The sequence below is a fragment of the Pinus tabuliformis genome, chromosome J (assembly GCF_031772625.1).
Source record: "Pinus tabuliformis cultivar Carrire ecotype Pingquan chromosome J, CPIR1, whole genome shotgun sequence".
In the NCBI taxonomy this organism is placed as follows: domain Eukaryota; kingdom Viridiplantae; phylum Streptophyta; class Pinopsida; order Pinales; family Pinaceae; genus Pinus; species Pinus tabuliformis.
This window is the reverse complement of record NC_142295.1, coordinates 1,465,623,419-1,465,649,244: the sequence shown is the minus strand read 5'-3', so window position 1 is coordinate 1,465,649,244 and position 25,826 is coordinate 1,465,623,419. Positions and strand designations below refer to the sequence as shown.

The window sequence follows — 25,826 nt, the reverse complement described above, 5'->3', positions numbered from 1 at the left end:
CATCATTTCCCAGAAGTTCTCCCTGAAAAGCTGCTCAGAACTAGTCAAAACTAGACCATACAGACTGCTCCATGCTAAGGGTGTGATGCATCTCACCTGTTACACATGGGTGGTGCGATGTGTACTGAAAATACCTTCTGTACAGTGAGATGAGCGAGAGTAGACAAATGGAAAAGGCAATTTGCTAGGTGGAAACTCAAAGAATCTTCTAGAAATTGTTCATATGACACTTGCCTCTCTGAATTCGCCCAGGGATGAATAAGAGATCATGAAATATCCAAGTGGAACAAAGAACTACCAGTGAAATCACACTAATCAAAATCCTAGAAGATGACTCACTCTCCTACAAACATATATATATATGGATCCCTCATCCTAGAGATCCAGAGGTTGGAATTTTGTATTTTGTAAGGAAGTGCTGTTGATTTCTCTTTGAGACATTATATTGTTGGGTGATCTTGCTTTATATGAGGTGAAGAGGGCTTTCATCCTGGGAGGATGATGCTGGATCAGACAGCTTGGTTGTAATCCTCTCTTCTATACTTATATCAATAAAGCTATTTGCGTTTTCCTCCATATGTTTGTATATCTCTGAATCTTGTATTTGTGTATGCATTGATATGGTTAATATACATCTGATCCTATATTGTTTATGGTTATATATCTCTATGCTTTGATGGTATTTCACTGCTTTGACTCTACAGGTGTTCTTTGAAGTGGGACAAGTGAGAAAGTAGTGGCAAAAGCTCTATCAAAGGAGAGAGGAAACAAGCAAGGAGACTAGCAAAAGACTAAGGTTGGTACTCTTTGCTTCTCTCTCATCTATCTCTCATAAAGGAAAACATAAGTAGTTTGTTTGTTTCTAAGATAGCTACCCATATTAGTGGGACTATCAGCTCTGAATGGACACTAGTTTTCCCGATAACAAAATGGCGACTCCACATGATTCAAGTAAAATATTGGTGTTTAACTGTTATGAAACCAGCTCAAGAAAAGATAGAAAATATAGTTCAACGCCTTAGAATTCAGCCTCTTCGATGGGGCAACCTCCTTTACATTACATAAATGAACAATTCTTGGATGATTCAAATGACAAAACCTCCTTTCTATATATAGGAGTCTAAGGAGTCACAATATAACCCAGCCGACCTAACAATAATAATATAAAGCCACAAAAATAACATTAGAGGGATTATATGGGGCACAGTAATAGCAATATGGGGGCAATAGGGGCACAACAATATTAATAAGGGGTATAACCACAATAGTAATGGGGTAATCACTAGTATTATAGGGACCCAACATGCCCCTCCCCTTTAAAAAAGTGTTGTCCTCAATGCCTGAGTAGTTCTGGCTACTTCTGCATAAAATTATCATCCTCCCATGTGGAATCTTCAACGGATAAGTTCTTCCACTTGATAAGATACTCCAAATTTGATTGATTTCGTAGCTGTCGAGTTCTTGTTTCTGTGACTGCTTCCGGCTCTAATACAATTTTTCCTTCCTCATCAAGTTCTGGAAATATTGTTTGAACTGGGAGCTTGTCACCTATAGCCTTCTTTAAACATGAAACATGGAAAACTGGGTGCAATCGAGAAGCTGCAGGAAGCTCCAATTTCTATGCCATAGTACCAATCTTTTGCAACACCTTCTACGGACCATAATACTTTGGTGATAATTTATTATCCTTCTTAGCTTGCTTGAGGGACATTTGCTTATATGGTTGTAGCCGTAGGAATACCCAATCACCTACATCAAAACTTCTTTCACTGCGATGTTGATCTGCCTGTTGTTTCATTCTATTCTGTGCCAATACGAGGTTATCCTTTAAGAGTTGGAGTACTTGTTGTTGATGTTCGATGTGATGTTCCACTGCCTGAACCTTAGAATTTTCTCTTAAATATGATGTGATGGATGGAGGTTGATACCCATAAAGTGCCATAAATGGGGTCATTTTTGTTGATGTATGGAAGGAAGTGTTATACCACCATTCAGCCAGAGGCAACCATTTGACCCATTGTGTCTATTTATCAGATACAAAGCAATGAATATATCCTTCCAAACATTTGTTTACTATCTCAGTTTGCCCATCAGATTGAGGATGATAAGATGAGCTATGAGCTAACTGAGTACCAAGACAAGAAAATAATTCTGTCCAAAAATTTCCAGTGAAAATGGGATCTTTGTCACTTACAATAATGTTTGGGTTTCCATGTAGCTTTTGAATTGTTTCCATAAATGCAGTAGAAACTGTACTGGCTTTAAATGGATGTGATAATGCACAAAAGTGTGCATACTTGGTAAGTCTGTCAACTACCACCATGATGACTCTCTTTCCCTCAGACTTGGGTAAAATTGTGATAAAATCCATTGGGACCTCCTCCCAACGTTGGCTTGGAATGGATAAAGGTTCTAATAGACCCGGTGTCTTAATTGTTTCAACTTTATTTTGTTGGAAAACCAAACATTCCGCCACAAACTTTTGAATATATGATTTAAGGCCATGCCAAAAAAATTCCTTCTTAACCCTATGGTAAGTTTTTAAATTTCCTGAGTGCTGTCCTAAGGGAGAAGTGTGCAATTCCATAAGAATCTTTTGTTTTAGCTGGGAATTCTTACAGAGGTATAAGTGATCTTTGTACCATAACGAATCATTTTTCCAGCTAAATGTATCAGACGTACTGGAATCTTTTTGTAACTTTCGAATAAGTGCCCACACTTCTTCGTCATTCTTCCGTTCCTCCTTTGCTTCGTTTATCCAATCTGGTTGGATAATAGAAATGGTGCACAACAATGCTTCCACATCCTCATCCTTTCTTGAGAGTGCATCTGCCACCACATTTTGCTTCCCTTTTTTGTAGATGATTTCAAAGTCATAACTCAACATCTTTGTGACCCACTTTTTTTTCTCTTCAGAGGATAATCTTTGTTCTAAAAAGTATTTAAGGCTACCATGATCTGTTTTTACCTTGAAGTGTCTTCCCATTAGGTAGGGTCGCCATTTCTTAAGTGCATGGAGTATTTCCAACATTTCCTTCTCATAAATAGCTTTTCTTAAAAACTTTCCCTTGAATGGATGACTTTCAAAAGCAATGGGTCTTTCATCTTGCATTAGAACAGCACCAATTATATTTCCTGAAGCATCACATTCCACAATAAAGGTTTTTGTGAAGTCCGGTGTAGCTAAGACCGGTGCTTGGCACATTGCCTCTTTAAGATGTTCAAAGGCCTTTGTTGCTTCCAGAGTCCATGAAAATGCATCTTTCTTCAATAATGTTGTTAGAGGTGCTGCTATTCTCCCATAATTCTTAACAAACTTGCAATAATACCCTGTCAACCTGAGAAATCCTCGTAGATTCTTTATGGATGTGGGGATTTTCCATTCCTCGATGGCTTTAATTTTTCTAGGGTCTACCTTAACTCCTTCATGAGATACAATATGACCCAGATATTCTACCTCCTGGACTCCAAAGAAACATTTGGATCTTTTGCATATAATTGTTTCTCCTCCAATAGTTGTACCACCCTGTCAACATGTTCAACATGATCCTTCCAAGACTTGCTGTAGATTAGTATATCATCAAAAAATACTAACAAAAATTTTCTAAGGAATGGTTTGAAAATTGAATTCATCAAACCTTGAAATGTTAAAGGTGCATTGGTAAGGCCAAAAGGCATGACCAAAAATTCATAATGACCCTCATGAGTTCTAAATGCTATTTTCAGAATGTCTTGAGTCTTCATTCTGATTTGATGATATCCTGAACGAAGATCCAACTTGGTGAAGTAAATTGATCCATGTAATTCATCTAGTAATTCATCAATGATAGGACTGGGGAACTTATCTTTAATAGTGAGCTTGTTGAGCTCCCTATAATCCGAACACATCCGCCATGATCCATCCTTCTTGTGCACCAATGCTACTAGAGCAGAGAAAGAACTTTGACTAGGTTGAATTATACCAGCCTCTAGAATTTCTACAACCATACGTTCAATTTCACTCTTTTGGACATAGGGATATCTGTATGGCCTGATGTTTGGAGGAACACTTCCTGGAATTAGATGAATAGCATGATCATGATCACGCATAGATGAGAGACATTTGGGAGTCTCAAATATCTTGGAGTGATTGTCCAAGTATTTTTGGAGATCTGGAGAAATAGATGATTTCGATGTGGAAACATCTAGCGAACATAATTGTGCAATTACACCTCTTTGCTCCTTTTTTAGAAGCTTTGTCATACCATTAGAGCTTATTATCTTTCCTGGTTTCCCTGCAATACCCCTTAATTCAACTACCTTTCCTTCCATAGAAAATTTGAGGAAAAGTTCTTGAAAATTAAAAGCTATTGTACCCAAGGATTGTAGCCATTGGACTCCTAGTACAACATCATCACCTCCCATTGGAATGGAAAGTATTGGGCTAGTTAATAACATATTCTCCCATGGATAGCTTGATTTTATGGCACTTTCCAGAGCAATTTATTGTTCCTCCATTTGCAATCATCACTTGACACTCTGGTGCTCGATATAGGAAGAAATTCAATTCTTTTGCTACCTTACAATGAATAAAATTGTGGGTGCTTCCTGAATAAATCAACACTATTACCTTTTTCTTCTTGATTTGTCCTTCTATCTTGATGGTTTGAGGAGTGGTAATTCCCGCCAATGCATTACAGGATATGGTTAGATTTATTTGTTCTTCATCTAGGCTTTGTTCCTGGAATATATCCTCTTCTTTTGACCTTTCTTTCTCCTTTTCTTCTTCCTCTTCACAATCTATGTAGAATAATTTCTTCTCAGCACACTTATGACCTTTAGTGTATTTGCTATCACAATTGTAAAAAAGCCCTTTTGCTCTTTTTTCTTCCAATTGTTGTGGAGTCAACCTTATAGGTTGTGGAAGACTAGGGGCAACAAAACTTCCATCTTTATAGTTGTGAGTGGTATGCTTCCTGGTTGCCATAATTTTGCTTTCCATTTTTCTTTCTAACCTGAATGCCTTCTCTAATGAATCAGGTTCCCAAAGGCGAACATCATGTTGGATATTATCCTTTAAAGACCCTATGAACACATCAATCCTATGCTCCTCTAGAATATCTTTTACCCTTATGTTCAATTTTTGGAACTCCTCAATGTGCTCCATTATTGAACCCTTTTGTTTGAGACATATCAATTGGCTAAAACAAGTGTTGCTTTTTGTATCCTCATAATGTGCTATCAATTCTTCCGTAAAAATTGCCCAAGTGATAAATTGTTTACGAGAGCAAAGCCATTTATACCATACAAACTGATTTGGTTCCAAATATAAAGTTTCCATACGTACCTTTTGTGTGTTTTGCACATTGTTGAGATCGAAGAATTGCTCCATCTGTAATATCCATGTGGTGGGATCCTTGCTATCAAACTTCCTCATATCGATTTTTGGAATATGGTGAGTCTTTGATCTAACATTAGAGTATATGGAATTATGATTAAAATTTCTGTTGTTCTCATCATGAGTTTCCTTTAGTACCCTTTCACCATTAGTGACCATTTCTTGTAGCAACTTATTCATATTTATCTTCAATTCTTCCATCTTATCATCCACGCCATCAATTTTAGCGTCCGTGCCTTTCACCTTAGCTTCCATGCCATCCATCGTAGCTTCTACGCCTTTCCTTAAATAGTCCATATTAGCTTCTACACCTTTCTTTAAACCATCCATATTAGCTTCTACATCTTTCCTAAAACCATCCATCTTAGATTTTGTTGCTTTTTGTGCAAGTGACACTTGTTGCACTTGTTCTTGCAATTTTGATATACATACAACATTTCTTCTTCTTCTACATGAGTCATGCTAGAGATTTCAGGTTCCTTACTAAGTGTTTTCATTTTCTTTCCTCGGGCATCAGTTACCAATAATAATGCTCTACTATCCCTTTGAATTCCTTCAAAATAAATTTTCAAACCACTCGTAACCAAAAAATTTAAAAGAATCTACAGACTTTTTTTTCACTTTGTAGGAGCTCGATATTGCCTATGAAATTGCAACCTATGGTAGCTCTCTGTGTCCTCTTTCCAATGCCACTAGTCTGATCCAATTTGGATTCTCCAAGGAAGAGTTATACGAAATCTCCCACAGTGACCTGATTATAGACTAGTTCAGTAGAGCGAAATTGTATGAAGTGCCACGAGTCACTGTTTCGTCCTTTAGTGCTAAAAAATATATACAAGAAACTACAGTCTGTCCTCTTTCTGCACCTTCTTACGAAATTTCAATCCAATGCTTAGGGAAAATGTTATGATGATTTTCCCCAGGTCACCTGTTTGGAATGTAATTCTGGGGTCTGCAAAAAGACCAACTTCCTTAAATCATATCTCTACAAATATAGCGAAAAAAGCTCTGAAATTCAGACCCGAGATTTAGCGCGATGTCTTCTCAAATGGGTTTGTTTTTTAGCTTCTGAAACATAGCAGAAAAAAGGCTATAGCAACAATGCCACGATGACCTGTTTGGAGCAGCGAAACCTAGAATCCAAAGCTCTGATACCAAATGTTATGAAACCAGCTCAAGAAAAGATAGAAAAGATAGAACAATGCCTTAGAATTCAGCCTCTTCGACGGGGAAACCTCCTTTACTTTACAAAAATGAACAATTCTTGGATGATTCAAATGACAAAACCTCCTTTCTATATATAGGAGTCTAAGGAGTCACATTATAACCCAGTCGACCTAACAATAATAATATAAAGCCACAAAAATAACAATAGAGGGATTCTATGGGGCATAGTAATAACAATATGAGGGCAATAGGGGCACAATAATATTAATAAGGGGCATAACTACAATATTAATGGGGTAATCACTAGTATTATAGGGACCCAACATTAACTCATTTTTCAAGCATGTATTCACATTTCTAATCAGTTTGATGGAGTAATTGAACAGGCAATGTGACCATCAAAAGAACATAGTGTTAATGGTGAAATCAACATCTCTGACTATTATCACGAGCAGTTTTACAGGAAGTTAAAGCTCATTAAAAAATAAACCTAGCAATGAGAAAAAGTTCCCCCATAATTCAAGCTCATTAAAAAATGAACCCACCTTCGGTAAATAACCATTGTGATCACATAATTATCAGCTTTTGAGCCTTGGTCGTGTTCTTACCATCACCTCCACTCTTTTTTAGCCAATCATATGCCTCCATTTGATTTTTTACCCTTTTGAGGAATAACTACAATGAGTGATTCTATTAGCCACCTTCTTTACACTGCCATCATTGAAAAGTTCCAAACCTTACATGGAACTAGTGGCTATCTGAAAACATCACTCGTTCCTCAAAAAATGAGTCTCCTTAAAGCTCTTTTCAGCTGACTCATAAAATATGAAAAGATTGCCGAGCAATTGGCCTCTCCAGCTCATTAAAGTCATTGGAAGTGCCATCCCTCCTCTATATTTTCATCTTTTTGGACCTGAGGGATCATTACACAAAAATATCGAGCGCTTGTCTTGTTCAGCTCATTAAAACAATAAAAAATTCATCCCTTGTGTATTATTTTGTACTTTTTCGGACTTAAGGGATTATATTACGAAAAATGACTACTGGAGTTGCCTTTCCGCCTCCTTTTAGATTCTCTAAAATTGAAAAGGACCGAGTTATCTTTGTTGTTAAACTCATTAAAACAATAGCGACAAACTTGTCCATGAAGACAAGAAAAGTTTTACTGTCGCTAGGCTCGTTAAAACATACCAACAGGTTTGCCCGAAGGGAAAATTATAGAACAAGCATATGTTATCCTCCTTAAGCTTGACAAAAATAAAGAGGTACTGGTTAGCAATGACTGCGGAAAAAGGGAAGAAAACTTGAATAACTTCATTGGTAGCAGGTCGCTATTGAACATGATGCTTTGACTCCATCAACATGATTGAGTCGGGTTGGGTTATTCTGTTCACCAGTCATATCACCATTGGTCTGTCGTACCATCCATTTTGGGGTTAATGATACCAATCCATTTCAGTGTCACGGATATGTTCAAGAGAAGTCGCTCAGAGAATTCACCAACCCAGCTAACGCCTCATCTGCTACAATACCTTCACTCTCCATTTTTCATGACCGCCACCTTGAACCTTATATCATCAGATCGTTTTCGCCTCCACAAAATAATTTTCTCCATTCCGTGTCATAGATGTGGGATTCATTAAGGCCCTACTACGACAGGTCACTTCTTGCCGACATCAGCTCTTATCCAAAAAGTTGACTTAGGAACAACCCTTTCAGTTCTTTGAAGCTTGCATGCCTCAATGGAAAGATCCTCACTTCTGGCGACAGGTTTACATCAATGGCCTTCTACTGAAATATTTTGCGTGGTGTTCGACATCAACTCATGTATTCGCACCATGTGAATTGTACTGCAATACCTTGAGGGTCATTATCATTATCGGTGATTCCTCTCGTGCCTGTTAACAGCTTACATCATTGGCTGGTAATCAAGCGATGTCTTTCGATGTTCGACATTGACACATCTTTTCGCATGGATCGACTTGTACTTCGGGCGAAGATTGAATGAGTTTCAAGACCCCAGATCTAGTTTCATCCATTCGGGTTGTGATATATTCAGGAAAATAAAAACATCAAATGTACATCATTGCTGCACAGATAATCATCCAAGCTAAGGGATGATGGCTCTACCAGAATCATCAGTCTACCACACAGACGATTGTCTATCCTATGTACATGAAAATGAATTTATAAAGCTAAGCATTGGAATGCCCGCCTCAACTAGATCATGAAAATACTATGAAGATAATGTATTATATTGTATCTTATTACAGGTCACCTTCCAGTTCAAAAATCCTTGGATCCTCATGATAAAGCATTTCACCCGACATCAGAAGATTTATGACCTCATGCTTTAGGGGGCAACTGTTATAGACATATTTTGGCGCTGCAACCCCAATCGCATATGTCCATAAACCAAGGGCTTCTAAACCCCTAAAAGTGTTGTTTCATACCCTAGAGGAATAAGGTCAGCTAATTACATCATTTCCCACAAGTTCTCCCTGAAAAACTGCTCAAAACTGGTTAAAACTAGACCATACAGACTGCTCCATGATGAGGGTGCTATGCATCTCACCTGTTACACACAGGGGGTGTGGTGCATACTTAAAATAGCTTCTGTAGGGTGTGATGAGTGAGAGAAGACAAATGGCAAAGGCAGTTTGCTAGGTGGAAACTCAAAGAATCTTCTAGAAACTGCTCATATGACACTTGCCTCTCTGAATTCGCGTAGGGATGAGTAAGAGATCATGAAATATCTAAGTGGAACCAAGAACTATCAGTTAAATAACACTAATCAAAATACCAGAAGCTGACTCACTCTCCTACAAACATCTATATATGGATCCCTCATCCTAGAGATCCAGAGGCTGGAATTTTGTATTTTGTAAGGAAATGTTGTCGGTTTCTCTTTGAGACATTGTATTGTTGGGTGATATTGCTTTGTATGAGGTGAAGAGGGCTTTCATGCTGGGAGGACGATGCTAGATCAGACAGATTGGTTCTAATCCTATCCTCTACTACTTCTAGCAATAAAGATATTTGAGTTTTCCTCCATATGTTTGTATATCTCTAAATCTTGTATTTGTATATGCATTGATATGGTTAATATACATCTGATCCAATATTGTTTATGGTTATATATCTCTATGTTTTCATGGTATTTTGCTGCTTTGACTCTACAGGTGTTCTTTGAAGCGGGACAAGTGAGAAAGCAGTGGCAAAAGCACAATCAAAGGAGAGGGGAAACAAGCAAGGAGACTAGCGAAAGACTGAGGTTGTTACCGTTTGCTTCTATCTCATCTATCTCTCATAAAGGAAAAGATAAGTAACTTTGGTTTGTTTGTTTCTAAGATAGCTACCCATCTTAGTGGGACTAGCAGCTCTGAATGGACACTAGTTTTCCCAATAACAAAATTTAGAATTGCACAGAGAAACGAGACTTTATAGCAATCAAAGAGGAAGAGATCATTGTACAAAATTGAGGATAGAAAACAAAAAGTCAATTCCAGAAGTTATTGTGTTGGTGAAGTGAGTGGGCTATAATTCCCTTGTTTATGGATCATCAATCAAGCCAAGATACAAGCAGATAGGGAAGTACATTTATGTAAGTAGATGATCATTCAAGGGGCCCTTAGGGCAGAAAGAGCTCCTTCCAAGTGTCTAAAATGATTTTTGTTTCCTACATATTAGGCTCTTTGGGGGCACCAATAAGTGAAAATCCCTAAAGATATTAGTTAATGTACGTAATACAGATATATTGTTGATACAAGAGTCCACAATTAAGTCAAGTAAGGAAAAGGGATCAATGATGGCAGTGTTTCCTAGATGGAATTTTGAGTTAATCAGTGCAAAGGGGAGATTCAAAGATTTGGTGTTGGGATGGTGTAAGACTTTTCAGTCCATAAGCATCTCCTTCCTACCCTTAGCAATATGTGTTGAGCCATATTCATCCAAGCTAGGAAAAAACTTTAATGTGATCAATATTCACAGTCCTTTCTTGATGAAGAAACAGTTTTGGGAGAAATGGTTTTATGAACCTGTTGCAAGGAGAGATAATGTCATTATGGAAGGGGATATGAATTTAATTCTAAAACAAGGTGAATTGTTCATGAAATCTAAGAGAATGGATCCCATAGATTATTACTTATTATATAATATTGAGGAGTCAAGTCATTGTGATTTAGAACCACTTATCATAAATCCTACTTGGAGGAATAATCATATGGGAGTTGGGGACATCTCAAAAACACTTGATAGATTCCTTTTGGCTTAGAACAATTTAGCTAAAGTAGTAAGATCCAGTTCATGGGTCAGTGGAGGAGGATTATCTAACCATGTCCCAATTTTTCTTAGGATAGGGAGGGCAAAGGAAAAGCCCTTGGGTCCCTTTAAGTTCAATTCATATTGGCTTAAGGATTCCAAATTTATAGATTTGGTTCAAAATGAATGGAAACACTTCAATGTTCACTTATATGATTATGTAATATTCCATTTCAATAACAACCTGAGAAGGATTAAGAAGAAAATAATAAAGTTAGAAAAAGTGAAGTATAATGATTCTCAAGAGAAATTTTGGAACATTAAAGAGAAGATTTCAGACATCTACAAATCTAATAAGAGAAAAATATTCATGGAAGAAGAATTGGGAAATATTAAGAACATGGAATCCATAAAGAAATAGCTCTACGAGTAAGAAGAAACTAGATGACACAACAAGAGTTGATCTATGTTGTTAACCCAATGTGATGAGAACACTCAGTTTTGTCACAAGTATGCTAGAATGAGAAAGAATATCAACAAAATATGGAGCACATCAAACGAAGATGGTGAAAAGATAAACAAGATTTGGGACATACTGGAGGTCAGCACATATCACTTTCATAAGTTACTTAAGGAACCATGAAGAGATAATGTAATTTAAATTGTGAAGATTGTTTCCTTCTTCCTTAATTTCATAAACAATGAGTAAAATTTGGACCTTATGGTTGATATTTCTCAAGGAGAACTTGAAGGAGTAATTGACTCGTTTTAGAAGGGTTATTAGAAACATCAGTATACCAGTGTCTACACCATCATGGACACTGGTATAGTGGGAGCCCTTGATAAGAAATGGGAAGCATGCATCCATGGTTTGGCCTCCAACTTTATTCATCTCAAGGACGTAGAAGATATTTTGGTTTAGTCAAGAAACCCTACTAGTTACTTTTACATTGCAACACCATGATATGGTGAAATGTTCATTGATGGTCAAATCCAAGATATAAAAATGGTGGTGTATCAAGCTATAGTGAAAGAAATTCCCACTTAAAACAATGCTCGTTTAGGCTCTTCTTGTGAATGGCTTTGAACAACAAAGTTCCAATAGAGGATGCCATGTTTAAGTGATCCTTTGAGGGCTCAACTATGTGTCCCATGTGAAGGTGTGCTTTAGAATCCATGTACCATATTTTGGTGGGATGTTGATTCAAATTAGAGGTGTGAGAAACATCTAAAAATTTAACTAGAAGGGTTGGTCAATGGGTTAACAACTGCTAGGGAGCCCTAAAGACATAGTGGGAAGATAACAGGATTTTGAAATGAAGCATTACAATTAATTGTGCATTGGGCATTTGGTTGTCTAGAAATGTAATGATATTTGATGATGTGAGAAAAAATTCCTTTACGTATTTTTTCAAAATCTAATATGCATATTGACAAAAGGCATCCATGGTGCTTCTTTGATGGTGTAGAATTGAGTCTTGTGTGATGCCAAGGGGTTTTTATACATGTCAAAGAGCCATTACATCACCTTCTCTTGTGAACTAAGACTAGGGAGAAACAATACATATGAGTCAAAATCATTCACGTTCAACAATTCCTCCATCATACTCACAAGATATAGGACTAAGATAGGTGACATTTACCTGAGTTGTAAATCTTCAGTTGGGAAGGGCCTTTCTTCTTTACTCCACTTCATGTACTCTTGTCCATAGTGCTAATATCACCAACACAACCATTGAAAATTTCATCAATTTATGTGAAGTTCCTTTCCACATCAACTTGGTTTGTACCTTGGAATATTTCAATAGTCTTTCCTTCAAGTATATCCTTTTTGAAAAATAAGAATTCTACCAGGCCTTCTCCAATGTCTATAAACAATTAAGAGCCAGAGACATGTGATGGAAATCCCATAGGTATGATGATAAATGTGAGAAATCACTTCCCCTACCTTCTTTGAAGTTGCATAGAGACTAGCAAGCTGATCTGTTCCATATTGTTTAGAAAAAGGGCTCTCATTATTCAAACCATATACCAAGCTTGAAGAGCCCAGACAATAGCAAGTTGTGGGTTTGCAGACTTGCAGATCTCAAACATATTAACCACTCACATAATCTTGTTGTGGTAATATGAGTTGGGATTCTCCATGGCATACATAACCCTAGCCTGTGCAACCAAGTGAATTACATGAGAGAAGGGCACCACATCAAAAAACTTCTTTAACAAATACCTATCATTATCCCAATATAGGTAATGATTTTGATTCTATGTAGGTATTTTTTGTGGTATGTTTCTTTTGGATCCTAAAGGCCATATAGGTCCTATCTGTTGATATATTTTCGGTTCATAGATGGATTTCACTCAGTGATATTTTGGTTGTGTGCATCCTTACATGCTATATAAATGAGAACTTTAGTTTTTTTGTGTATAAATGGTTTGGATTCATATGGATGCACATGAATATATATTGTTCAAATTTTTTAACCTGTTCTGGTCCAATTCAGGCCGATTTTGGGTTCAGATGGTTTTCCAGTGTAATCACTAACTTGGTTCCAAAAAAATTGGTATGTACTATAGTTTATTTTTCTTAGTACTAATTACATTCCATACTCATGAATGATGAATTTAAATTTTAAATCAATTTACATTCTAAAATGATGAATGATAAATATAATTTTCAAATCAATGTAAATTATAGAATGATGAATAATGAATATGGATCAATGTATTTCATTATTGAATCTTGTGGTGTATGGATGAATGATGAGTATGGGTAATGTATGTACCAGTATGAATGATCAATATGGATCAGTGTATTTCATTATTTAATTCAATTATGTATGGATCAATATATCTATGCTTCACTATTGAATATCAACTTGAATTTTATGTATGCATATGTGTTACAAATAATTATATACCCTGAAATCCTCCACCCCCCTAAATTTCCTTAAAATTTGAGGGTATTCCCACACACCCCCATATGCATCTCCCCACACCCACATCCCCTATCTCGGAGTCTTGGTGGAACATTGATTTAGAACCTCTCTATTTTCTAATAGAAAGAACAACAAAAACACATACTACCTTACATCTAAGAACTAAGCCAACATGTGAAAACATTATTGCAATTATGTCTTTTGTTATTTGGTCAACCAAAATAGGATCTAAATTGGAAATGTTGGAAAAATTACAATATAAAGAGAGATCATTAGACCCTGTGAGACATGTAATAAGGAGGTATAAAATAAATTATGTATATTACCGAGAGATGTTTACTCGATATCTTGATGGATTAAGGTTGTTATGCAACCCATATAACACTTTGAAGCAGTGCTTTAGTATTATTCTGTATTTTCTAAGTATTCAATATATTTAGGATAACTTGGAACCCTACAGGGTTTGGCTTCTAATCTTAATTTTTTGACATTGTTCTATAACTCAAATGTTTCATAACCAGGAGAATGGCCAGACCACACAATTGGTAGAGAAATTAGATGGCCTAGGGGTAATGGCATATAGAAGGATTACCCATAGCATCATAAAAATTGTATGCAAGTCAATCTGGGTTTCATCATCAATGTCCCCCATTGTGACTGGAGCCATGTATATTTAGAAGAATGTCCCCAACAAGGGTCACTTGGGTTGCATATCAATTGGTTATGATACTCAAATCTGAAATACATAGGAAAATTTAAGGAAACACATTATAGTTGTAAGTATTGTCACTCCCTATACCTATTAAAGTCTCAAATCTAGCCAATAAAGTTGTGATTCAGTGTTGAGGGAAATGGCTTACCAAGTTGATCATCAGGGTTCCAATCCCCTTGAAGGGCCAATTCACGAGTGCAAGTGGTCCAGACCACATGTAATTTTTCTAATCTAGCTTGAGGAAACACCATTTTTCTCATCTAGGTTGTGGAAACATCATTTTCTGAGGTACATTGTATTTCATCTTGGAAAATATCATTCAAGTCCCCCCAAAAAATGCCCATGAAACACAACCGAGTTGTACAAAATCCATTCAAGACCTCGAGAAATGCAAAATAGACAAATTCAAGTGCATTTCATGCTCAAACCCATGAAACAAAAGCTCAAATTTATGATTGAATTCAATCTTTAAAAACAATGATGGATATAGAATGACTAAATTAAGGTTTTGAGGTGCTTCAGGCTTACCAGAGAATACCAACATCTCAAGGGCCTCGACTAGTTGTCTCTGAGACCTAGTTGTCCTTGAGAATAAGAAGAAGAAGAAGCAGGGGATGCACACTAATTCAGTTTGTTTTCTTCTCCTTCAACTTGAAGTGGTTGATCAATTTGACTCTCCATCGTATATATCCTTTTAGAAATTTGCAAGACATTGTCGATGCCCTTCAAGGGCCCTTCATTGGGTATTAATAATGATAATCACAGGAGAAATTGAAAGTGGTGTTGATACATGTAGTGAAATCCATGATAGAAAATTGACAAAACCATCTTTCTTCTTCTCGGTTGATGATTTCTGCTAGATCGCACCATCCTCTACATCACTAGCGGCAACAGAACATGACAAAGTCACTAGCAGCAACATAACATAGCAAAGAAGAGGGAAAATAGTATTTGAATGTTAGTCAATTGGATATTATCACTTTAATTAGTTAGGTATAAGTATTTCGTAACTTGACATGGACATTGTCGCAATGGATGTTATGTTTTGGTTAATATAGGTTTTTCACATGGTGCTAAGAATGTGGGTCATTATTGATGATATAAAAGTATGTGGAAATGAATTAGGTGTAAAATTTTGAAATGTATTTGATTATTAAAATTTAGATTTTGATTAACATTTGTATTTTTACTATAATATTATTTTGTTATTATTTATATTTTAAAATAATCGAAAATATTAATTTACTTTTAATTAAAATATTATTTTAATTATTTTAATTTTGAATTATGCCCATATTTTTCAACTTATTATGTAATAAGAATGTGAAAATTTAATACATATTAAATAAATATATAGTTAAAATTTGGAGAAAGCAATAAATTAAAGAATTGCATATTGATATAATTGAAAAGATATAATTTTGCCTCATATTAGTTGGAAAATGAGAATGTATAGATTGTACCTATATAATATAATTGGTCATAAAAAATTACTATCTTTTAAAAGAAAAAGAAAGATGAAAAGTCATATTTGAAATAATTTTGTGTTAAAGATATATAATACTAATATAACATGACTAAATTAAATATAAAAAAAAAAAATAAGGTGAGATTATTGTAATATGTTAATATTAGATTATGAGGTATAGAATCGTAACTAGTAGAGTGTATTGTTAATATATTTCTTAAGTAAAGGTTATTAGTTCAAAATCTTGTGGGTCCATCTTATTGACTTGAGAGACACTCTCAAGCACAGTTTGGTAGAGATGTTGTAATATGTTGTAATGTTTAACATTTTGACTCAGTCAAAATAAATCACAAGTTTTTCTTCTAGCATTTCCATGAAAGTATTATTAGGGAAGAGCAAGATGCAACACTCCAAATGTGATGATGTGAATATTCGATTTGAATGAAGAAATCAAATTGAAATGAAAATGTAAAGGAATATTTATGATAGGAAAAATAAAAAATATAAATTAAGAACTAGTCTTCAAATGATGTTTCATATTGGAACTAGATTGAATTAGAATCAATGAATAGATTTTAAGAAAATACATTAAATAATAATAATAATAATAATAATTAAAAAAATATTTTTAAAATTACAAAATATTAGAGATAAATAATGCAAAGTTGGTTCACCTATACATAATGTGAGAATGAAGAAGTGTTTAAAGAAGTCTAACCTTTCAGCCAATCTATAATAACCTTTGAATCCCCTATCACTTGAATGTTTAGATTGCTGAAGTGACACAATTAAAATAACTAACATAAAGAATTGATTTGTATTATTGTAGCGCTTATTAGGTAGTTGTATTTTTGTTCCTAGACTAAATTAGTCATTCGCACGTTAGTCATTTTTAGATGTATTAACTTATGAGCTAGTCATATATTTTAACCTCAAACTAAATTAGTCATTTATGCTAGTTGTTTTTAGTTGGGTCACTTACGATTGCTCATTTTTAGTAGTATTTCAGCTGGAAAAGTTGTGGTGACTAACTTTTTTAGTCGCCTAGTCACTAATTTCTCATTTTCTACTAGTGAGTTGACAGAGAAATATAGAAAACCCTAATTTTGTTGAACAAAACCTAATTATACGTCAACATTTTGACCTGATCCATTTTAATCTTTTTGATATTCATTTTATTTTTCATATGTTATGGTAATATGTCAAAGGGTTTTTGTGGCAGAGGAAGTGCAAAGGATAAGAGTCAACATGAGGATAAAGAGCCTTAAAATAAGCAAACAATTACACACCACAGTTGCATAGTTTCAACAGAGTTTACAGGTTCATGTGCCAGTTTTTGTATAATAGGGAATACAAGTTGCAGTTCCAAATATCAAGCATACAAGGGAGTGAACAAGTCCAGATCCTACAATACATGTATGAATCATCCTTATTCCAGAAGAATAACAGGAGATACATGCAACAATTTCACCATGGGGTCTTCCTTGTGGGAGCAATACCATACCACGTGCATTTGTATTGGGAGATATATAATGAGGAAAAGAGAACATAATATATTGAGCATATATTTGAGGGTAAAGGGTTTTTATATTGCGAGGTATAAAAAATGGAGCCCAAAGTTAATGAAAAAGTATAAAGGGGTATAAAAAATGTAAATGAAAAAAAGGATACCTATAAGATATAGTGGAAATGAGGATTTTTTTAATTTGGAAGGTGTATTGGGTTTGTATTGGTGGGGGGTTAAATAATGTAATTTTTAGAGGTATTTTCCATTATCTAGTAAAATTAGGGGTATTTTTTAGCATGCCAGGACCGCACGTGATGCCAGAGGTTCATTGAGAGCCCCCATATTTTCACAAGATTCCTTGACCAATGTTGTGTGCCAAATAGAGATCCAAATAGTTTAAATGATGGGATTTTGATTATGTTTTATTAATTAAACTCTTATGTATTGTACATATTTTTCCATTATGGATACCATACTTTGTGGGTCTTACCTTTTATGTATTTTCCCAATATTATACATTAGAAAGGAGGAAAAAAGGTTGGACCTTGTTGAAAATATAGTTTATAGAATGCGTGTTTTGGAAGCTTCATTAATTTAAAGTTTGCGAAGATCAAAATATTTTGATCAATGACACAATGATTCATGTGATGGTATATCTTAGTTTGTATTTTTTGCATGTCTTAGTGTTTTGCTCTCTGTAATACCATTCGAATGTAATATATTATGATCTTTGAATGAGAATAAATGTTATGAAATTCACCTTGATTTTTTATGCTATGTCTCATAGATTAAAATATTTACACGCTTATCTTTTAAAGCTACTTTAGGATTAATTTCATATGCCCTACTCTAGTGGATTGTTTTTCTACTTTCCTCTTTCATATAAAACAATGACTTGAAGTGTCTAGGATATGTCATCTAACTAGCCTTTGTCAATCTTGATCATACAACCAATATCTTGGTAAGTCACCTTAAACCCCAGTGTGTTGACTACATTCCCCAATGGAATATATCCCTCATGCCCAACCAAACCCTACTCCAATACAACTCAATTGAAGATCCAACCACTCTATGAATGTACTATCAATTTCTAAATTTAGTGATTAGACTATTAGAGAGATCCCTCTCTCGATTGAAGGGGCTAGCCTTCAATCTGTAAGGTGGAAGGTGCATTGGTAATGCCAAAAGGCATGACCAAAAATTCATAATGACCTTCATGAGTTTTGAATGTTTTTTTTTGGAATGTCTTTTATCTTCATTCTAGTTTGATGATATCTAGAACAAAGATCTAGTTTGATGATCCAAAATGGATCTAAAACACCTTCTAAGTCTTCAAAATAAAAAAACTATTGCATAAGGAAAAACCTTACAAAAAGCAAAATTACACTATGAGGCCTGAAAAACATGAAGAAATGGCCAAAAATAGAGTTATCGAAGGCTTGGAGAGTGATGCATAGGATCCGTCCATCTGGTCAATCAACGGTCGAGACTCGATCGGAATATTGCAATCGGTGGTGGAAAGCGGAGGCTATCGGAGGTGGCCTTATGGTAATTGTGACAAATATTAGCGCGACCAGATTACATCGCAATATTGCATGGCCAATACACAAAGGGATTTAAGCGTGGGATTAGCGGTATGCGATTGCAATATCGCAATATTGCATCACAACTGTATAAAGGGGTGATACCAATAAGGCCAGCGACCATGCAATGCATCGATAGCCGATAAGGCAGATCGGTGCAATCGGCAGTCAGAAGCCAATCCAATATGTGATATGTGATATAGCCAGACTCGATGGGGTTTATAGATGAAAATATATATATTTTGAGTTCCGGAAGACAAGGATTTCCTTTGTATTTCGTCTTTTCGTTAAATAAATGAGATGCAAAGAAAAAAAGTGTCGATGCGATCAAACCGGAGCCGCAAGGGTTTAGGAAGTCTATATTATAATATTTGAAGTCCACCACAAAGCCAATCATCAGAATTTTTATTGTTTTAATGTATTCTGTAGATACAATGGAAACCATGTCTAGTGACTTGTGATAGCGATTTAAAGGTGGACCCGATAAGAATCTAGGGTGGAGTTAATAATGTTTCAAGTCTGGAAAGAGGCGTTTTGGCAAATTTTCACAATTTTATGTGTATTTATCTGTGTAAATAGAGAATGACTATTCTAGGGATTTCAAAGGCACCGATGGTCCATTCTGTTAGGAAAAAGGTGGCCACCATACCCAAAGACATTTAACAGTGATTGTTTAACGCTTAGAGGGAATTTGAGCGGATAAAGGTCGGGAGCCAGAGAGCCCAGAAGAGGAAACAATCAGATAGCATCGATTGGCTTAAAAGCCATTGAATGACAGAGATAGGGACAAGCAGTGCTAAGACGGAGAGAAGACAGAGACAGAGAGTGAGAGAACGAGTCTGTGTACTCAGAGAGGCTTGAGGGATTCAAGCAAAACTCCTGTTGTTTTGTATCTATTGTGTTGAGACTCAATTTGAGCTCACATTTTGTAAAACTCTGCTCTTGAAGACATAATAGAGGGGTCACCACTAAAGGCTCCACCAGGAGACATAGCCCAAGACTTTCGGTGAATTCCATATTAAACGTGTTGTGTTATGTGTGTTTGTCTACTATGTTCCTCTAACTTCTCATTGTCTATATTATTCACAATCTTATCGATCCGTTGCACTAAGTAATATAGGAAAATATATGCACATGAGTATGTAATACCTTAGTCTTAGTATAATATCTCATTTCCAAATCAAGTGGTATAAGAGCATTAGGTTTGCTAAGGTTAGACAAGCTTGTGCTAGATTGTTGAATGCTAACTAGTTCAAAGCTCAAACTAGGAGAAGGAGAACTTGTTGAGGCTAATCCAGGAATTCGAAGAGTCTATCAGAGGAGGAGGATGGTAGAACAAACCCCATTGGAATCAGAATTTCAGTTCATGGAAAGTTTCATGACCATGACAGCCATGGTGGAAGAGATGTATCGAGAATTTAAGAAAGGTCGAGGTGAAAGTAACTCAACCTCCAAACAAGACAAAGGAGCAAAGGAACCTTCTCTAGATGTCCCAGAGGGCAAAGGGAAAAGGAAAAGCTTCCTCCATCAACTCCCCCACCATCACCTACATCATCCTCATCTCCTAACCCTGAAAAGAAAAAGAAGAAAACATTTGTGATTAAATTAGATGTGAAATTTTATTTGCCAATCTATGATGGAGAATTAAATGCAAAAAAGCTGGATAACTAGATTAGACACATTGATGTATATTGCATGGTGTAGAATATTGACTCAGAGAGGAGAAAGATTCAGCCGGCTAGCCTTCGCCTTGGAGGAACTACACTAGTGTGGTGGGAAGGCAAGACACAAGATGATCTAAAGAGACATGGTAAAATTCTTTCTACCTGGAATGAATTCGTTTATGCCATTAAAAAATAATTCTATCCACTACCTTATATGTAGCAAGCAATGATGAGTTGGCAAATTCTTCACCAATTAAAGGGCTAAAGTTTACAAAGCTATACCCAGGAATTTAGAAAAAGAGCTTTAACTTTAGGTATTTCTCTAAACTCACCTGAAAGTTTGCTAAAGTATATAGGTGGTCTGCATAGTTATTTGAGGCACACCATTCTCATGTTTAATCCCATTAGCCTAGATGATGTATCAGTTTAGGCTACACATCTAGAGGATAGAGGCAAGAATGTGAACCCAAAGATTGGGGGATCATCGAAACCCTCCGCAAGAAAGAACAAGGAAAAGAAGAAGCAGAAATGGAAGGAGAGGAAGGCAAACGCTATACAGAAAGATAAAACTTCATGCACTCACTGCAAGAAGGATGGACACAATGATGAAAACTGCTCGTCTTTGCATCCAGAGCTAAGACCCAAGAAGTTCGGTGGTAAGAAGAAGAAGACTGTTGCTACTATTCAGAAAGATTCGGGGTCAGACTTAGGTGATGAAACAACAGTCACAACCATAGGTATAAAGGGTAAAAATTATAAGAAATCTACATGTAATTCTGCACAATCTATTGGAAATGAAGATAATGAGAGGAAAAGACATGATATTTTTCATATTAGAGTTATTTCCAAGCACCAAAATATTGATACTTTATTTGATAGTGGATCACAAGTAAACTTGATTTCTGAAACAATTCTAAAGAAGTTGGGCTTACTAACAGCACCTCACAAGAAGCCATATCCATTAGGTTGAGAATATGATAAGGCAAAGCTACAAGTGACTAGACAATGTAAACTTAGGTTTGTTGTTGGGTCAACATTTGTAGATGAGGTTGAGTTAGATATAGTTCCCTTGGATATATGTGGTATTGTTTTAGAAGTCCTTACTTGTATGATAGAAAAGCCATTTTCTACAGAGCTGAAAATAAGTATCAACTCACTAAATATGGAATAGAATATATTGTAATGGCTCATAAACTCAAAAATAACTACTCTCTCATAAAATTAGGGTGGATGAAAAGGATTGTAAATTCATGCAAGCAATTTTTACTAATGGTTGTAAAGGAAAAGACCCCTGATAAAACCAATGTGTTTGAAGGTTGTGATGCTAAACAGAAAGTTGATTTAGATAAAGTTGTTTCAGAATATGATATACTATTTCAAGAACCTAAAGGTCTGCCACCCAAAAGGGAAATAGTACATGATATTCATTTGCAGAAATATGCTCCATTGCCTAACATCAGAATGTATAGGTTATCTTCTTTAGAGAATGCAGAGGTCAAGAAGCAGGTATAGGAGCTGCTCGATGAAGGGTTCATAAGACCAAGCACATGACCCTGTGTATCTCCCATTGTGTTGGTGTGAAAGAAATATGGTTCGTGGAGGATGTGCATTGATTACAGAGCACTAAATAAAATAACAATCAAGAATCATTATCCTCTTCCTCACATTGACGATATATTAGATCAGTTGAAAGAAGCAATTTACTTTTCCAAGTTAGACTTGCGTAGTGGCTATCATCAGGTTAGAGTAGCAGAACAAGATGCATGGAAGGCTACTTTCAAAACAAAGCAAGGGTTGTATGAGTGGCTGGTTATGCCTTTTGGCTTAACTAATGCTCCTACCACTTTCATGAGAGTTATGAATGATTTACTCAGACCTTTTATTGATGATTTTGTAATTTTACATTTATATGACATTCTTGTTTTCAGTAAAACATCAGAAGAACATTTGAAGCATGTAAAGCAAACTTTAAATCTTTTTAAAGGAGAAAATCTCTATGTAAAGTTATCAAAATGTGAATTCGGAAAAATATCTTTAAATTATTTGGGTCATATTGTAGGGGGTGGTGAATTGAAGATAGATCCCTATAAGGTCAAAGTCATTGTGAACTAGCATAAACCCAAATCTGCTACAGAAGTTAGGAGCTTCCTAGGAACAACACAATATTGGAGAAAGTTTGTTGCTAACTTTTCCTTGATTGCAGCTCCCTTACATGCTTTAACAGGATTGAACAAGGTGTTTCAGTTGGGAGGAAAACAAAAGAAAGCCTTCGACACCTTAAAATAAAAAATTAGTAGAGCACTAGTAATAGCACTGACAAATCTTCATTGACCATTTGAGATTGAAATAGGTGCCAGTGATTATGCCATGGGAGCAGTGTTGATGCAACATGCTAAACCCATATGCTATCATTCTGAGACATTTAATTCTGCAGTAGTTAATTATCCCACATATGATAAAGAATTGTATGCATTAGTGCAGAGTGTGAAAAAGTGGAAACATTACCTATTAGGCAAAGAAATAATTATACATACAGATCATTAACCACTTCAATATTTGCACTCAAAAACTAAATTGCAGCAATCAAGATAATATAGGTGGATAAGTTTTTTACAACAGTTTCATATGAAAGAAAGGCATACACAATAAGGTTGCAGATATGTTATCAAGACCAATAATAAATGCATCTACTATACTTAAGCATAATTCAGTAATGCATGAAAGCTACATTGAACAATATGCTCAAGATGTATATTTTAAAGATGTATATGCAACTTTAAGTCATGGAAAACAACTAGAAGAATTGGATTATCATGTTAAGGACAAACTCTTATATCATTTGGGAAAGTTATGCATTCCTGAAACTAAAAGAGTTAACATAATCAAACAAGCACATACTTCTTTAATATTAGGTCATTTTGGGGTAAGTAAAACAATTGCACAGCTGCAAAGGTTCTGTTATTAGCCAAGAATGCATGAAACAGTTTCTAGATATATAAAAGTGTGTATCATGTGTGCTAAAAGTAAGACCAGTAATAGAAAATTAGGCTTGTACACTCCACTTCTAGTTCCTTCTCATCCTTGGGAAAGTGTTTCCATGGACTTTGTTGGGGGATTGCAAAAATCTAGAAAAGGTCATGACTATTTATATGTTATTGTGGACATGTTCAGCAAAATGTGTATTCTAATACCTTGTAACAAGCAAGGTACAGTTGAACAAATAGCAAAGTTGTTCTTTCATCATGTATGGGTTCATTTTGGGTTACCCACTTCCATTGTATTTGATCAAGATTCCCGATTTGTCAGGAATTTTTGGTCAAGTCTGTGGGAACTGGTGGACACCAGATTGAAGAAGAGCACAACATTTCATCCACAAATAGATGGCCAAAAGGAATTGGTCAACATGATAGCGATCTAGTTGCTCAGAGGCTATTGCAGCAAGCATCCCAAGCTTTGGGATGAACATTTGTCTTATGTGCAACATGCTTACAACCATTCCAAGCACTCTTCTACTCAGCGATCTCCTTTTGAGACTTGTTTTGGTTTTACACCAAAGTCTCCCTTGGATTTTGTCTTTAGTAAAGACAAAGTAGTTGATGGACATAGTGATGTGGACAAAGCAACAAGTTCATTGAACAGATCCAAGAAACTCACCAGGCAATACAGGAATAGCTGGAAGGAAGCCAGGCCAAGTACAAGGCAAGGCATGATAAGCATCAAATTGAGCATAGCTTCCAAGCTAGTGATCAAGTCTCGTTGTACATCAGCAAAGACAAAATGCAAGGTGAAGGTAAGAAGCTGAAGCCAATAAAGTATGGGACTTTTAAGATACATCAGAAAATTGGTGAGAACGCTTTTCGCCTTGATTTTCTAGCTTACATGCACATCTATTCAATAGTTAATGTAGAGAACTTGAGACTGTTTGAACCTTCATTGATTGAAGATCCCGAACAACAAAGTCAGTTTCCTTCTATTGATGATCTGTTGCCTGAATATCTCAATGAGTTGCAGGAAGATACCGTTTTGGATAGGAAGGTGAGAACTACGCGCAGAGGCGATGTTGAGTACATCAAAGTCGGACTCAAAGGTTCAAAACCAAGAAATGCATGATGAATAGAGATTGGACAAGTGAGGATGTTGTATCCTCCCTTGATCGATGCTTAAAAACCAACTTTTTGTGGTCCAAAAGCTTTTTTAGTGGGAAGGTGTGATCCAAAATGTATCCAAAACACCCTCTAAGTCTTCAAAATAAAAAAACTATCGCATAAGGAAAACATTAGAAAAATCAGAATTACACTATCAGGCCTTAAATACATGAAGAAATGGCCAAAAACAGAGTTATCAGAGGCTTATATAGTGATGCATAGGAGCCATCGGATCTGGCCAATCAATGATCTAGATCTGATCGGCATATTGTAATCGGCAATGGCAACCGGAGACTATTGGAGGCAGCCTTATGGTAATTGCGACAATGATCAGTGCGAGTTATTAGGACCATTGATCAAGTGCACAGATCAACGGCCCACATTACATCACAATATTGCATCGCCAATACACAAAGGGAATAAACCACAGGATTAGTGATATGTAATTGCGATATCACAATATCGCATCACAATTGTATAAGGGGTGATGCCGATAAGGCCAGCGACCATGCGATGTGCCAATAGCTGATAAGGTCGATCGATGCAATCGGTGATCGGAAGCCAATCTAATCTGCGATATGCGGTATAGCCAGACCCAATGGGGTTTATAGATGAAAATATATATATTTGCGTTTTGGAAAACAGGGTTTTCCTTTGTATTTCTCGTTTTCGTTAAATAAACGAAATGCAAAGAAAAAAGCGTCAATGCGATGAAACCAGACACGCAAGGGTTTAGGAAGTCAATATTATAATATTTGAAGTCTGCCACAAAGACAATCGTCGGGATTTCCATTGTTTTAATGTATTCTACAAATACAATGGAAACCATGTCTAGCGACTTGCGATAGCGATTTAAAGGCGGACTCGATAAGAATCTAGGGCAGAGTTAATAATGTTTCAAGTCTAGAAAGAGGCGTTTCGGCAGATTTTCACAGTTTTATGTGTATTTCTCTTTGTAAATAGAGAACAACTATTCTGGGGATTTCAAAGGCGCCAATGGTCCATTT

The 25,826-nt window shown here is 35.9% G+C and overlaps 1 pseudogene; it reads right to left on the bottom strand.

Annotated features, from left to right (window-relative positions):
• Positions 1-12,323: 12,323 nt before the first annotated feature.
• LOC149232890 (UDP-glucuronate 4-epimerase 2 pseudogene) lies at positions 12,324-14,392 on the bottom strand (annotated as a pseudogene).
• Between the last annotated feature and the right edge of the window lie 11,434 nt (positions 14,393-25,826).